This window comes from Entelurus aequoreus, linkage group LG02 (assembly GCF_033978785.1).
Source record: "Entelurus aequoreus isolate RoL-2023_Sb linkage group LG02, RoL_Eaeq_v1.1, whole genome shotgun sequence".
NCBI classification, from domain to species: Eukaryota; Metazoa; Chordata; class Actinopteri; order Syngnathiformes; family Syngnathidae; genus Entelurus; species Entelurus aequoreus.
The window spans coordinates 71747714-71760064 of NC_084732.1; positions in this window are offsets into that span (position 1 = coordinate 71747714).

The window sequence follows — 12351 nt, forward strand, 5'->3', positions numbered from 1 at the left end:
GTAGAGCAGCCAAAAATGTTACTCAAATAAGACTAATGTTACTTTAGAGCAGGGGCGACAAACTCATTTTAGACCGGGGGCCACATGGAGAAAAATCTACTCCCAAGTGGGCCAGGCTGGTAAAATCACGGCACGATAACTTAAAAATAAAGACAACGTCAGATTGTTTTTTTTGTTTAAAAATAGAACACGCACATTCTGAAATTGTACAAATCATAATGTTGTTGGGGTTTTTTTTTACACTCACATGTTGCGGTTAATAGTATTACAACTTTATTTGTTGTTATTTATACTTTCAGAACAAGTTATGTTCAAGATAAGAAAATAATATCAAAATCAAATTACAGGATGTTGTTTATGTAGCTTGCTCATTTTCCTCGACTGGTGCACTAATATCATGTGGTTTATTTGTTTTAACATATGTAGCATCATCTACAAATATACAAATAATTGCTATTGTGACATCTAGTGGACACATTTAGAAAAGCTGTTTCTTTCATTCAAAAATTTCGGCTCATTTTTATACTTAGCAAACTCATCCCGCGGGCCGGATAAAACCTGCACGTTTGACACACCTGCTTTAGAGCAACACCAAGTACCACTTCAGAAATAAAATGGCTCTCCAAGTACCACCATAAGTACCAACATTAAAATACAATAGCCTAATAGGCCTAAATATTCATTAAAAACAAGGCAGATATTTTATTTAACGAGTATGTTTAATATTTTTGGCCATTGACACACAATTTGAACAGTAACACTTTGTTAAAAAAAAAATAAAAAAAAATAACTGTACTTTAATAAGTGATTCTTTGTCGTACCACTAGATGGAGCCACAGTTTGAGAATTGCAGTCTCAGTTAGGTTCTGTTACGCCTAGGGATGATGTTTGATAAGAAATTATCGAGTTCGAGCCCGTTATCGAATCCTCTTATCGAACCGATTCCTTATCGATTCTCTTATCGAATCCAGATAAGTTGTTGTATATGGAAAAAAACCCGCAATATTTGGTTTAACAAAAGCTCACTTTTATTTTATAAGAAAAAAAATTAAAAAAAATAAATAAATATTGACTGTTGTTACCCAAAATATATTAAGTGGGATTTTTCAGAAAAATAAATATATACAGTGACACAAAAACAACCTGTCTCTGTGATCCCTATAGGTGTATACATAATAATATACTGTTAAAAAAAATCAGTCCTTTGGGCACAAAACTGAAAATAATACAGCTCTCCAAAAATTGCACTTCTGCTGCTATTGGAACATACTAACTGCACACACTATGACACTAAGAACGCCACAGTCATCAATCAACAATTCTTCTTCCAAAAAATTAGCACGTCTGCTTTTTCAGGATCAAATCTGACCCGCTCTTCGCTAAACGTGTCGCCAAGGGTGGGAAAAACACGTTCACTTGGCGTGGAACTAGCTTGGACACACAGATAGGTTTGACAACATCCTCCTCCAGTCTATATCTAAACCTTCTGGGGTCCATCAGTGTGGCCTCCTCCAGGAATGACTGCACGTCCTTGTCCTGGAGGGAAAATGTTGGACAGACATATTAGAATTAGGGGGTAAATTAGCTGAATGTGAAGACTAGGGTGTCTGTTATTAAGTCTTTAGCATTAGTATGTGGGATTAAATAATGGACTAGATTAAGTAAAGAAGTTAAACATTGTACTGATATGGTCCACTTTAAGAGGTTGTTCAAATTAATAGTGCTTACAAAGTACAAAGAAGAATTATAAGAAATACTTCAAACCTTATTGTAAATAAGATATTCTTCATCCCAGTATATTAAAGGCCTACTGAAAGCCACTACTACCGACCACGCAGTCTGATAGTTTATATATCAATGATGAAATCTTAACATTATAACACATGCCAATACGGCCGGGTTAACTTATAAAGTGACATTTTAAATTTGCCGCTAAACTTCCGGTTCGAAACGCCTCTGAGGATGACGTATGCGCGTGACGTAGACCGGCGAACACGGGTATGCCTTCCACATTGAAGCCAATACGAAAAAGCTCAGTTTTCATTTCATAATTCCACAGTATTCTGGACATCTGTGTTCGTGAATCTGTTTCAATCATGTTCATTGCATTATGGAGAAGGAAGCTGAGCAAGCAAAGAAGAAAGTTGTCGGTGCGAAATGGACGTATTTTTCGAACGTAGTCAGCCACAACAGTACACAGCCGGCGCTTCTTTGTTTACATTCCCGAAAGATGCAGTCAAGATGGAAGAACTCGGATAACAGAGACTCTAACCAGGAGGACTTTTGACTTCGATACACAGACGCCTGTAGAGAACTGGGACAACACAGACTCTTACCAGGATTACTTTGATTTGGATGACAAAGACGCAGACGTGCTACTGTGAGTATGCAGCTTTGGCTTCTAAGCATTTGATCGCTTGACCGTATGTGCGCAACTTTTTTTTGCGTATGTACGTAACTTTTTAAAAATATATAAGCTTTATGAACCTTGGGTTAGGTGAACGGTCTTTTGGGCTGAGTGATTGTGTGTGTTGATCAGGTGTTTGAATTGTATTGGCGTGTTCTATGGAGCTAGGAGCTAGCATAGGAGCTAGGAGCTAGCATAACACGTACCGTACCGTACGTGCGCGTCACGTACGTAACTTTTTAAAAATATATAAGCTTTATGAACCTTGGGTTAGGTGAACGGTCTTTTGGGCTGAGTGATTGTGTGTGTTGATCAGGTGTTTGAATTGTATTGGCGTGTTCTATGGAGCTAGGAGCTAGCATAGGAGCTAGGAGCTAGCATAACACGTACCGTACCGTACGTGCGCGTCACGTACGTAACTTTTTAAAAATATATAAGCTTTATGAACCTTGGGTTAGGTGAACGGTCTTTTGGGCTGAGTGATTGTGTGTGTTGATCAGGTGTTTGAATTGTATTGGCGTGTTCTATGGAGCTAGGAGCTAGCATAGGAGCTAGGAGCTAGCATAACACGTACCGTACCGTACGTGCGCGTCACGTACGTAACTTTTTAAAAATATATAAGCTTTATGAACCTTGGGTTAGGTGAACGGTCTTTTGGGCTGAGTGATTGTGTGTGTTGATCAGGTGTTTGAATTGTATTGGCGTGTTCTATGGAGCTAGGAGCTAGCATAGGAGCTAGGAGCTAGCATAACACGTACCGTACCGTACGTGCGCGTCACGTACGTAACTTTTTAAAAATATATAAGCTTTATGAACCTTGGGTTAGGTGAACGGTCTTTTGGGCTGAGTGATTGTGTGTGTTGATCAGGTGTTTGAATTGTATTGGCGTGTTCTATGGAGCTAGGAACTAGCATAGGAGCTAGGAGCTAGCATAACACGTACCGTACCGTACGTGCGCGTCACGTACGTAACTTTTTAAAAATATATAAGCTTTATGAACCTTGGGTTAGGTGAACGGTCTTTTGGGCTGAGTGATTGTGTGTGTTGATCAGGTGTTTGAATTGTATTGGCGTGTTCTATGGAGCTAGGAGCTAGCAGAGGAGCTAGGAGCTAGCATAACAAACACGCAGGTGTTATTATGCAGGATTAATTTGTGGCATATTAAATATAAGCCTGGTTGTGTTGTGGCTAATAGAGTATATATATGTCTTGTGTTTATTTACTGTTGTAGTCATTCCCAGCTGAATATCAGGTCACCCCCGGCTCTCACAGCATCTTCCCTATCTGAATAGCTTCAACTCCCCACTAGTCCTTCACTTGCACTTTACTCATCCACAAATCTTTCATCCTCGCTCAAATTAATGGGGAAATTGTCGCTTTCTCGGTCCGAATCTCTCTCACTTCATGCGGCCATCATTGTAAACAATAGGGAACTTTGCGTATATGTTCAACTGACTACGTCACGCTACTTCCGGTAGGGGCAAGCCTTTTTTTTATCAGATACCAAAAGTTGCAATCTTTATCGTCGTTGTTCTATACTAAATCCTTTCAGCAAAAATATGGCAATATCGCGAAATGATCAAGTATGACACATAGAATAGATCTGCTATCCCCGTTTAAATAAAAAAAATTCATTTTAGTAGGCCTTTAATAATGACTGAATTAATTAATTACATATTACAAAACTGTTGTATATACTAATTTACAGATGTTATTTTATTATAAAAAGGTCAGTAAATGATGTATATATTTTTAAACGCTCTGAAGTGGGAAAGGGGTAGGATTAAATAAGCTTTACTTCTTCCTACTCCTTTTCGGACATGATGTAAAGTGAAATGATATGAAACTGTGATGTGTTATGCTGTAAGTGTGTTCATGTACGAAATAAACTAAAGAAAGAAAGAAAGCACTAGTTTATTAGTGTTGGAAGCATATCCATATTTAAGTGTTACTTCTTTCTAAACTCCTATAGTCATATAAAGAATAGCTAGTATTCTTCCTTCTTTTGAGTCTCATAGTAAGGTGTTGGCCTTCTAGATTGGAATGTGTCAGAGTAGAGATAACTCGGCGGAGTAGTCTAAACAAAGAGAGTGGGGGCGAGGGACAGACGGAAGATCACGGGACTTCCGGGGGGTTTGAGCTAGACCGAGCTAGACCGATCTGGACCGGGCGAGGGAACGCTTGGGTGCTGGGTTGGTCTCAGGTTTGTCCTCTAAGCTCTGAGAATAAACTACAAAATACCAACTATTGCCTGGAGATTGAATATAAACATCAGCGTATTGCCATAAAAAGAATCTGGGAGAGACTAGCAATTTGAATTCCCCATTGGAGGAATGCTGGTCAACGCAACAATTTGGGAGCTTCGTCCGAGATGGCACGCTGTTGATTGATGACTTCTTGCAATCTACTGGACAGACTCAATTGGCCAATTCAAGGTAAGCAGAACCTTTCTTTTTAGATAAAATCTGCGTTAGGAGTCTATTCCTGAAGTCTGTAGGTCAAACACTGTTTTTTAATCCCAGGCACAGATTGGTGATTTTGGTAGATTGATTGCATTTTTGCCGAGCCTGCCATTGCATTAAAATTGTAAATAAGTGGTCAACTCAGGACATTGTGTCTCGATTACCGTGACGGCCAGTTTCATTGACGAGTGAACTAATAGTTGGGTGTAGCTTACCCTGGGAATTTGGACGTCCCTTAATGAGTTCGGGTTGCAAGATCCCAGTGACATAAGACACTAAAACGTAAGGAAGTGGGTTCAAAGATCCCAGTGAGATAAGACACCGAAACGTAAGGAAGCGGGTTCAAAGATCCCAGTGAGATAAGACACTGAAACGTAAGGAAGCGGGTTCAAAGATCCCAGTGAGATAAGACACTAAAACATAAAGAAATAGACACATGGCCTTGGAGTGTGACAGACAGGAATGTGATGGCGGTCGGGGAAAATGTGATTAATCATTACTGTGTAATGATCAATTGAATGGACGGTTGTCGACAATGGAACTAGCAGGTAGAGAAAAAAGAAAAAAAAAAAAAAAAGGAGAACGTTCCTTGAAAGGGTTAAGAGGGAGTTTACAATACTCAAAAAGTCGTGAACTCAAACGTCTGGTAAAATAAAATAAAATAAAAAATAAAAAAAAGTAGCTGGAAGTTTTATGGTAAAGTGAAACGCAGAGAGTGTGCTGCTGAGTGTGAGTGTGTGTGAGTGGGAGTGCTTACGCGTGCTCGTGTGTGTGTGTGCTGCTGAGTGTGAGTGTGTGTGTGCGGGAGTGCTAACGCGTGCTCGTGTGTGTGTGTGTGTGTGTGCGGGAGTGCTTACGCGTGCTCGTGTGTGTGTGTGCTGCTGAGTGTGTGTGTGTGTGTGTGTGTGTGTGTGTGTGTGTGTGTGTGTGTGTGTGTGTGTGTGTGTGTGTGTGTGTGTGTGTGTGTGTGTGCGCGCTGGTGAAAATGGAACACTCAGGGAGAGAATTTAAGAGTTTGGCGTATGATAAAAGTAAACGGGGATTACGTGGAAAAACGAAATGCAGCAAAAGAAACGATGATTAATGACAGAATGAACTGATTGTTTTTTTGTCTGCCGCGCATGCGCAAGACAATTCAAACGACCCGCCCAGACTTTGACTAAGTCACCGCCCCCTACTCCAGTGACAAGAGAAGGAGGTATTAACACGCCCCCTCTAAGATTAATCCTGCCTCCGAAAATTAACCCCTTTTACACGTCTGACCATTTTCTCCGGCAGACATTTTTGACACATGACATTAACACTTTGGACATACTACAATATAAGTCTCTTGCCGATGCATACATGGAAGCCATTGTTGACCTTGCTTTCCCACCTGTACCTCCGGGAGGGAACCTTTGGCCAAACACTTTGGACAAAGTTAACCCTGATATACAAGGTGCCAAAAACAATATATGGCAGGACATTTTATTTATCCCATGCAAAATAGGGCTAATGACAGAGCAACAAGGAAACGACTACTTAAATTACAGATCGCTGAAGATAAAAGGTTAAAAGAACGAAAAGGTCAAAGATCAGCTAGGGTATATTCAGCAGTGGGTGACCTTGCTTTTGAGTTCCAACAGGTGGAGGAAATAATCCTCAACAGACGTGCGGTTGGACTCGGGTGGTGGACAACACGATGCTTCAAAGCCGGTCTGGGGTAGACACTGTTTCGGCTGTGACCAGCCTGGTCACTGGAGTCGTGACTGTCCGAACATTTCTGAACAGGAAAGGTTCCGTCGTGCCAACAAACGAACACGAAGGCGTGTAAGAGGACGCCCACATCAGGAGCCGCAGCAGGAAGTACCGACAGGACCCCTGCTGGACATGAGTGTCAACGGACAATTTTATCAGCCACCCATTCGATTCTGAATGCAGAGGTACCAAAAAAACTGTGTGCTTCCTCTTTAAAGGTCGAAGGCTTCGCTGGGGTCACAAGAAGGTTACCTGTCACCAAACCACTTCCGGTTCAGATTGCTGGACCTCTTTTACAGACTGTACCCTGACATTCAAATCGCAAAGAAGGAACATTCCTGGTGTTACCTGACGGCTGAACCACCCAGCTGCGACACCACTACCAAGACTACTCCATGAGCTCATACCACAGCCTGAAACAACAGGAATGGCTGACATCCAACTGCTCTAACGGTGAAAACCCTGACTGACTGAGATGCTTCCGTGTGTTCTGCCACCCGACTCGCCATATGTTATGATTATTTATATATGTTGGAACTCAAGGTGTGGCTGCTCATGTTGACCTATCTTTGCAACAGCTAGCATGGTATAAGATGGACACAATAGTGTCCCACATTGTTCCCTTGCTCTCTGTCTCGCCTACAAAACCAAAGAACTTAGGTCCAATGATAAGACACGGCGTAGCTGCCAAACATTACACCGACACCCAAATACCACATTTTCAATTGTTTAGGTTTAGCCCATGGTTATGTTAAACACATAACTATGGGCTGCACTTTAGACACCTGTAGGCTACGAGGAGCTAGCAGCTACACAACAGCTGAGCTAAAACAACACATTACACATTTAAGCATATCAAATAATTATAGTTGCTCATTACATACACATAGTCGTCAAGACAGAAGTCTGATAGAAAGTATTCAGTAACAAACGTGTCTGCATCATTCAACTTTCTACAACATGAGCTTGACTTAATGAATTATTGGGGCCACCAGGTGTGGTAAAATTTCAAAATACTATTGCTAAAGCATTCGCCACAAGGGTAGTATTTTTCTAGTATTGGTGACAATATAAATATAAGCATATTTGTTACTTTCACCATATTGAATAAGTTACATAAAAGCTAGGGTTTAGTTGAGTTTGAGTTAATTGTGATATTGCTAAGGGGTCCCCTACCCTAACAACACCCCCCAGTGGACCATAGAGGCTAAAGAGAAAATCATTGACCTCAAACATGACCTGTCCTCCGCTACTTGACTATTAGCTGACCTTTTTCTTAGATGTTTCTGAAAGTGATAGTATGACTAACACAGTCCTTTTTTCAGAAACAGAAGGGGGTGAGTGAGGGTGGATACAGACTCCTTGGAACAAAATCGACAATCATCCGACTCTGACACATTTCATAGTTTTAATGTTTTTACCGTGGGTAAGAAGTTATAACTAATTTTAATTTGAAAATAACGATTTTACACATCAATAGTAGTTTAATAGATCAAATTTAGAATATGGAGGAGGTGAGAGTGAACTATGTATAGTCTTTGATTTCACTGATATGATCAATACGGTACAAGGGAAAAGATACGTACTGACTTGTGTTGACAATCACAGTGGTTGGCCGGAAGCAACAACAACCTCAAAAGAGGATGCAATATCAGTAATTAAATGACTTGTGAATGACCTAGTACCCCGACATGGTTTCCCCAAAAAGATTAGGTCAGACAACGGCAACCATTAAAAAAAAAAAAAATACTCACTTAGCCTTGGTCGAAAAGGCTTTCGGACTAGAACACATGTTTGGGGTACCATCCTGAGTCCCAAGGTAAGGTTGAAAGGATGGACCAGAACATCAAAAACTAATTGGCTAAAATCTGTGCACAGACCAAATTTAATTGAATTGACATGTTGCAATTAGTGTTAATGATCATTCGAAGGTCCGTGAATAAAACTGTTTTACCGCCCTTTGAGTTTTTCACCCTATGAGCTGCATACAGGTCAGCCATTCACAGGACCAGCAGCCCCCCATGGAAGGAGGACTCAGCGTAAAACCAAAATGGTATTTTACACAAAAAATTGCAGAATTTGTGTGCCAGTTCTTCTGTACAGATTCCCTTCCGCCCGCTGAGAGGGTCAAGATCAAGGTCATCAAACGCAAGTGGACGGAGCCCAGGTGGACTGGTCCCTTCTAGGTCGTAGAACGGACGTCCCACACCCTTCGACTGGCTGGTGGAGGGGACACCTGGTACCACCTCTCCCTCTGCACTACTGCTGAAGAACCTGACAGATTACCAGCGGATGTCATTGCTGACATCGCCACAACATCTGCCCCTCAGCCCAGGAGACGAGAGAGATTTTCTACCTACATTACTCTTTTCAACTTCTATATTGTATATCCTTGTGTGAGACCAATCCAGTATGCTAAATGTTTCTTAGTTTTTCTTGCTTGTTTGCAGCATAACTATCTGTGTCGTTACATTAAGTGAAAAGTTTGATGTTTATCCCCGTTTTGTTACCTAAATTACTCTGATATTGATAGACGAAAGGCAGGATGTTACACCCGGTAGTGGTTCTTGACGGACTGGTGCTTGGGCGTGTTCTACTGTCTTTGTGTCTCAGTTCATCCTTCCTGACGACAGTGACTGACAAGTGTCTAAGAACATACAGCGGACTTTAAATAGACTGGGTCAAAGGGGATAGCAAGACTTATTTTTGACCTGTGCAGTGTGATTAATTACGGGGGACACAATAGCTATTACCGTGGTAATAACCTTTATATTTGTTACGACTCAACCCTGAACCATTGGTGTCGGATGCAGACAACATACTCTGGTAAGTTGTGCCCATCGTCCCTTTTACGTTGTTTTGGGGCTTGACCTGACTGATACAGACGCTAAAGGAATTATTAAAACTAATGTCCTTGAGAGGGCGTTAACTACCTCTACACCCTCTGTAGCACCTAAAGTACCACCCCACCTCGGTGGTGTTTCAAAGGCTCACATCCGTGCGTGCTAATGACATCACCACCGAAGGCCTGGTAAGTTTGACTTTTGACCTTAGGAGCGGGTGCAGACAACCTGTGGCTCAGGTGGATGCCAAAACCTGGGTGACTGTGTTGCTTCTTCCGCTGGACGTCCCTTTTCCCACACTTACCCCGCCCCTTTTAAGTTGACTGACATGTGTACCCTTCTGTTGACAATGCCACCCGACTTCTTCCCTTTGTGGCCCAAAAGCTGAATTGCACGCGTTTTCAAATTACAGGACCCTCTCCGTCCCCCAACAAATTGGGTGACATCAACCGTTACTGGTGCACCACACTGATAGATGGCCCTAGGATAGGCCCTTAGGCACGAGCTGACTTATTCTGGTGTTGTGGGAAGCACAGATTGTACATTAGAATCCCGACGTCAGCCGTTGGGCTTTGTGCTATGGTTAGACTGGTGACCCCACTCACCAAATTAACACCCCTTGGAACTCCTGTTTCAGTGGCCTCTCTAACTCCCCGCCGCCGTTGAGACTAACCAACCTGACTCGTGACGCCGTTGAGTGACTTGCTGAACAACTTGCCCCGACCTCCCTCAGGGCCGTTCAGATCCGCATAGCCCTTGACCGCATCCTAGCCAAGGAAGAAGGAGTGTGTGCAATGTTTGGTGACCAATGCTGTACCTTCATTCCTAACAACACTACCCCCGATGGCTCAGTTCAGAGGGCCTTAAAGGCCTACTGAAACCCACTACTACCGACCACGCAGTCTGATAGTTTATATATCAATGATGAAATCTTAACATTATAACACATGCCAATACGGCCGGGTTAACTTATAAAGTGACATTTTAAATTTGCCGCTAAACTTCCGGTTCGAAACGCCTCTGAGGATGACGTATGCGCGTGACGTAGCCCGGCGAACACGGGTATGCCTTCCACATTGAAGCCAATACGAAAAAGCTCTGTTTTCATTTCATAATTCCACAGTATTCTGGACATCTGTGTTCGTGAATCTGTTTCAATCATGTTCATTGCATTATGAAGAAGGAAGCTGAGCAAGCAAAGAAGAAAGTTGTCGGTGCGAAATGGACGTATTTTTCGAACGTAGTCAGCCACAACAGTACACAGCCGGCGCTTCTTTGTTTACATTCCCGAAAGATGCAGTCAAGATGGAAGAACTCGGATAACAGAGACTCTAACCAGGAGGACATTTGACTTGGATACACAGACGCCTGTAGAGAACTGGGACAACACAGACTCTTACCAGGATTACTTTGATTTGGATGACAAAGACGCAGACGTGCTACTGTGAGTATGCAGCTTTGGCTTTTTTTTGCGTATGTACGTAACTTTTTTAAAATATATAAGCTTTATGAACCTTGGGTTAGGTGAACGGTCTTTTGGGCTGAGTGATTGTGTGTGTTGATCATGTGTTTGAATTGTATTGGCATGTTCTATGGAGCTAGGAGCTAGCAGAGGAGCTAGCATAACACGTACCGTACCTACGTGCGCGTCACGTACGTAACTTTTTAAAAATATATAAGCTTTATGAACCTTGGGTTAGGTGAACGGCCTTTTGGGCTGAGTGATTGTGTGTGTTGATCAGGTGTTTGAATTGTATTGGCGTGTTCTATGGAGCTAGGAGCTAGCAGAGGAGCTAGGAGCTAGCATAACAAACACGCAGGTGTTATTATGCAGGATTAATTTGTGGCATATTAAATATAAGCCTGGTTGTGTTGTGGCTAATAGAGTATATATATGTCTTGTGTTTATTTACTGTTGTAGTAATTCCCAGCTGAATATCAGGTACCGTGAGTATGCAGCCTTGGCTGCTAAACATTCGATAACTTGACCGTATGTGCGCGTCACGTACGTAAATTTTTAAAAATATATAAGCTTTATGAACCTTGGGTTAGGTAAACGGTCTTTTGGGCTGAGTGATTGTGTGTGTTGATCAGGTGTTTGAATTGTATTGGCGTGTTCTATGGAGCTAGGAGCTAGCAGAGGAGCTAGGAGCTGGCATAACAAACACGCAGGTGTTTTTATGCAGGATTAATTTGTGGCATATTAAATATAAGCCTGGTTGTGTTGTGGCTAATAGAGTATATATATGTCTTGTGTTTATTTACTGTTGTAGTCATTCCCAGCTGAATATCAGGTCACCCCGGCTCTCACAGCATCTTCCCTATCTGAATAGCTTCAACTCCCCACTAGTCCTTCACTTGCACTTTACTCATCCACAAATCTTTCATCCTCGCTCAAATTAATGGGGAAATTGTCGCTTTCTCGGTCCGAATCTCTCTCACTTCATGCGGCCATCATTGTAAACAATAGGGAACTTTGCGTATATGTTCAACTGACTACGTCACGCTACTTCTGGTAGGTGCAAGCCTTTTTTTTATCAGATACCAAAAGTTGCAATCCTTATCGTCGTTGTTCTATACTAAATCCTTTCAGCAAAAATATGGCAATATCGCGAAATGATCAAGTATGACACATAGAATAGATCTGCTATCCCCGTTTAAATAAAAAAAATTCATTTCAGTAGGCCTTTAAAGGGCCTCCTGGCCCTGTCTAGGGAACTCTCTCTCTGACCCCTTCAAAGATTGGCTTCTAAGCACATTAGGCAGGTGGACTGACCTAATTAAGTCTGTCTTGGTCTCCATTCTGAGCTTTTTTGGCCATCATAGCCTCATGCGGTTGCTTTATCGCCCCTTGGGCTAAGTTTACTTCCCTGACCATGACGACATTGACGTGGACTCCTTC